Source organism: Oncorhynchus keta, unplaced genomic scaffold, assembly GCF_023373465.1.
Source record: "Oncorhynchus keta strain PuntledgeMale-10-30-2019 unplaced genomic scaffold, Oket_V2 Un_contig_8366_pilon_pilon, whole genome shotgun sequence".
NCBI lineage: Eukaryota > Metazoa > Chordata > Actinopteri > Salmoniformes > Salmonidae > Oncorhynchus > Oncorhynchus keta.
This window is the reverse complement of record NW_026290013.1, coordinates 1-4,083: the sequence shown is the minus strand read 5'-3', so window position 1 is coordinate 4,083 and position 4,083 is coordinate 1. Positions and strand designations below refer to the sequence as shown.

General features: G+C 37.7%; 1 long non-coding RNA gene across 9 annotated transcripts; it reads right to left on the bottom strand.

Moving 5' to 3' along the window:
• Nucleotides 1-617: 617 nt before the first annotated feature.
• On the bottom strand, nt 618-3,411 carry LOC127926805 (uncharacterized). 9 transcript variants are annotated; one of them, XR_008125142.1, is made up of 5 exons: nt 3,092-3,411; nt 2,835-2,890; nt 2,506-2,561; nt 1,601-1,674; nt 618-764 (listed from the first exon to the last, which is right to left on the bottom strand). It is a non-coding gene; the product is annotated as an uncharacterized LOC127926805 (long non-coding RNA). The 9 variants fall into 9 exon arrangements; XR_008125146.1 differs by having other exon boundaries at nt 629-726; nt 1,619-1,674; XR_008125149.1 differs by lacking the exon at nt 1,601-1,674 and having other exon boundaries at nt 629-726.
• Between the last annotated feature and the right edge of the window lie 672 nt (nt 3,412-4,083).

The window sequence follows — 4,083 nt, the reverse complement described above, 5'->3', positions numbered from 1 at the left end:
TCAACAAACTGTCTGTCTCTATCACCTAGTCATCTCAGGGATTCATTAATATATCAACAAACCCCTCTCTGTCTCTATCTCATCTCAGGATTCAAACCTTAATATATCAACAAACCCTCTCTGTCTCTATCATCACTAGTCATCTCAGGGATTCATTAATATATCAACAAACCCTCTCTGTCTCTATCACCTAGTCATCTCAGGGATTCATTAATATATCAACAAACCCTCTCTGTCTCTATCACCTAGTCATCTCAGGGATTCATTAATATATCAACAAACCCTCTCTGTCTCTATCACCTAGTCATCTCAGGGATTCATTAATATATCAACAAACCCTCTCTGTCTCTATCACCTAGTCATCTCAGGGATTCATTAATATATCAACAAACCCTCTCTGTCTCTATCACCTAGTCATCTCAGGGATTCATTAATATATCAACAAACCCTCTCTGTCTCTATCACCTAGTCATCTCAGGGATTCATTAATATATCAACAAACCCTCTCTGTCTCTATCATCTCAGGGATTCATTAATATATCAACAAACCCTCTATCACCTAGTCATCTCAGGGATTCATTAATATATCAACAAACCCTCTCTGTCTCTATCACCTAGTCATCTCAGGGATTCATTAATATATCAACAAACCCCTCTCTGTCTCTATCACCTAGTCATCTCAGGGATTCATTAATATATCAACAAACCCCTCTCTGTCTCTATCACCTAGTCATCTCAGGGATTCATTAATATATCAACAAACCCTCTCTGTCTCTATCACCTAGTCATCTCAGGGATTCATTAATATATCAACAAACCCTCTCTGTCTCTATCACCTAGTCATCTCAGGGATTCATTAATATATATATATACAAACCCTCTCTGTCTCTATCACCTAGTCATCTCAGGGATTCATTAATATATCAACAAACCCTCTCTGTCTCTATCACCTAGTCATCTCAGGGATTCATTAATATATCAACAAACCCTCTCTGTCTCTATCACCTAGTCATCTCAGGGATTCATTAATATATCAACAAACCCTCTCTGTCTCTATCACCTAGTCATCTCAGGGATTCATTAATATATATATATACAAACCCTCTCTGTCTCTATCACCTAGTCATCTCAGGGATTCAAACCCTCTCTGTCTCTATCACCTAGTCATCTCAGGGATTCATTAATATATATATATACAAACCCTCTCTGTCTCTATCACCTAGTCATCTCAGGGATTCATTAATATATCAACAAACCCTCTCTGTCTCTATCACCTAGTCATCTCAGGGATTCATTAATATATATATATACAAACCCTCTCTGTCTCTATCATCTCAGGGATTCATTAATATATCAAACAAACCCTCTCTGTCTCTAGTTCATCAACAAACCCCAGGGATCTCAGGGATTCATTAATATATCAACAAACCCTCTCTGTCTCTATCACCTAGTCATCTCAGGGATTCATTAATATATATATACAAACCCTCTCTGTCTCTATCACCTAGTCATCTCAGGGATTCATTAATATATATATATACAAACCCTCTCTGTCTCTATCACCTAGTCATCTCAGGGATTCATTAATATATAAACAAACCCTCTCTGTCTCTATCACCTAGTCATCTCAGGGATTCATTAATATATCAACAAACCCCTCTCTGTCTCTATCACCTAGTCATCTCAGGGATTCATTAATATATCAACAAACCCCTATCACCTATATTCAACAAACCCTCTCTGTCTCTATCACCTAGTCATCTCAGGGGGATTCATTAATATATCAACAAACCCTCTCTGTCTCTATCACCTAGTCATCTCAGGGATTCATTAATATATCAACAAACCCTCTCTGTCTCTATCACCTAGTCATCTCAGGGATTCATTAATATATCAACAAACCCTCTCTGTCTCTATCACCTAGTCATCTCAGGGATTCATTAATATATCAACAAACCCTCTCTCTGTCTAGTCATCACACTAGTCATCTCAGGGATTCATTAATATATCAACAAACCCTCTCTGTCTCTATCACCTAGTCATCTCAGGGATTCATTAATATATCAACAAACCCTCTCTGTCTCTATCAAACCTAGTCATCTCAGGGATTCATTAATATATCAACAAACCTCTCTGTCTCTATCACCTAGTCATCTCAGGGATTCAACCCTTAATATATCACAAACCCTCTCTGTCTCTATCACCTAGTCATCAAACCTCATCACCTAGTCATCTCAGGGATTCATTAATATATCAACAAACCCTCTCTGTCTCTATCACCTAGTCATCTCAGGGATTCATTAATATATCAACAAACCCTCTCTGTCTCTATCACCTAGTCATCTCAGGGATTCATTAATATATATATATACAAACCCTCTCTGTCTCTATCACCTAGTCATCTCAGGGATTCATTAATATATCAACAAACCCTCTCTGTCTCTATCACCTATTCATCTCGGGGATTCATTAATATATCAACAAACCCCTCTCTGTCTCTATCACCTAGTCATCTCAGGGATTCATTAATATATCAACAAACCCCTCTCTGTCTCTATCACCTAGTCATCTCAGGGATTCATTAATATATCAACAAACCCTCTCTGTCTCTATCACCTAGTCATCTCAGGGATTCATTAATATATCAACAAACCCCTCTCTGTCTCTATCACCTAGTCATCTTGGATTCATTAATATATCAACAAACCCTCTCTGTCTCTATCACCTAGTCATCTCAGGGATTCATTAATATATCAACAAACCTCTCTGTCTCTATCACCTAGTCATCTCAGGGATTCATTAATATATCAACAAACCCTCTCTGTCTCTATCACCTAGTCATCTCAGGGATTCATTAATATATCAACAAACCCCTCTCTGTCTCTATCACCTAGTCATCTCAGGGATTCATTAGTCATCTCTATCACCTAGGATCTCAGGGATTCATTAATATATCAACAAACCCTCTCTGTCTCTATCACCTAGTCATCTCAGGGATTCATTAATATATATACAAACCCTCTCTGTCTCTATCACCTAGTCATCTCAGGGATTCATTAATATATATACAAACCCTCTCTGTCTCTATCACCTAGTCATCTCAGGGATTCATTAATATATCAACAAACCCCTCTCTGTCTCTATCACCTAGTCATCTCAGGGATTCATTAATATATATACAAACCCTCTCTGTCTCTATCACCTAGTCATCTCAGGGATTCATTAATATATATACAAACCCTCTCTGTCTCTATCACCTAGTCATCTCAGGGATTCATTAATATATATACAAACCCTCTCTGTCTCTATCACCTAGTCATCTCAGGGATTCATTAATATATATACAAACCCTCTCTGTCTCTATCACCTAGTCATCTCAGGGATTCATTAATATATCAACAAACCCTCTCTGTCTCTATCACCTAGTCATCTCAGGGATTCATTATATCATAACCCTATCACCTAGTCATCTCAGGGATTCATTAATATATCAACAAACCCTCTCTGTCTCTATCACCTAGTCATCTCAGGGATTCATTAATATATCAACAAACCCTCTCTGTCTCTATCACCTAGTCATCTCAGGGATTCATTAATATATCATACAAACCCCTCTCTGTCTCTATCACAAACCCTCTCTGTCTCTAGTCATCTCAGGGATTCATTAATATATCAACAAACCCCTCTGTCTGTCTCTCATCACCCCCTATCACCTAGTCATCTCAGGGATTCATTAATATATCAACAAACCCTCTCTGTCTCTATCACCTAGTCATCTCAGGGATTCATTAATATATATACAAACAAAGTCATCCTTCTCTGTCTCTATCACCTAGTCATCTCAGGGATTCATTAATATATCAACAAACCCTCTCTGTCTCTATCACTAGTCATCTCAGGGATTCATTAATATATCAACAAACTCCTCTGTCTATCACCTAGTCATCTCAGGGATTCATTAATATATCAACAAACCCCTCTCTGTCTCTATCACCTAGTCATCTCAGGGATTCATTAATATATATATATACAAACCCTCTCTGTCTCTATCACCTAGTCATCTGTGGGATTCATTAATATATC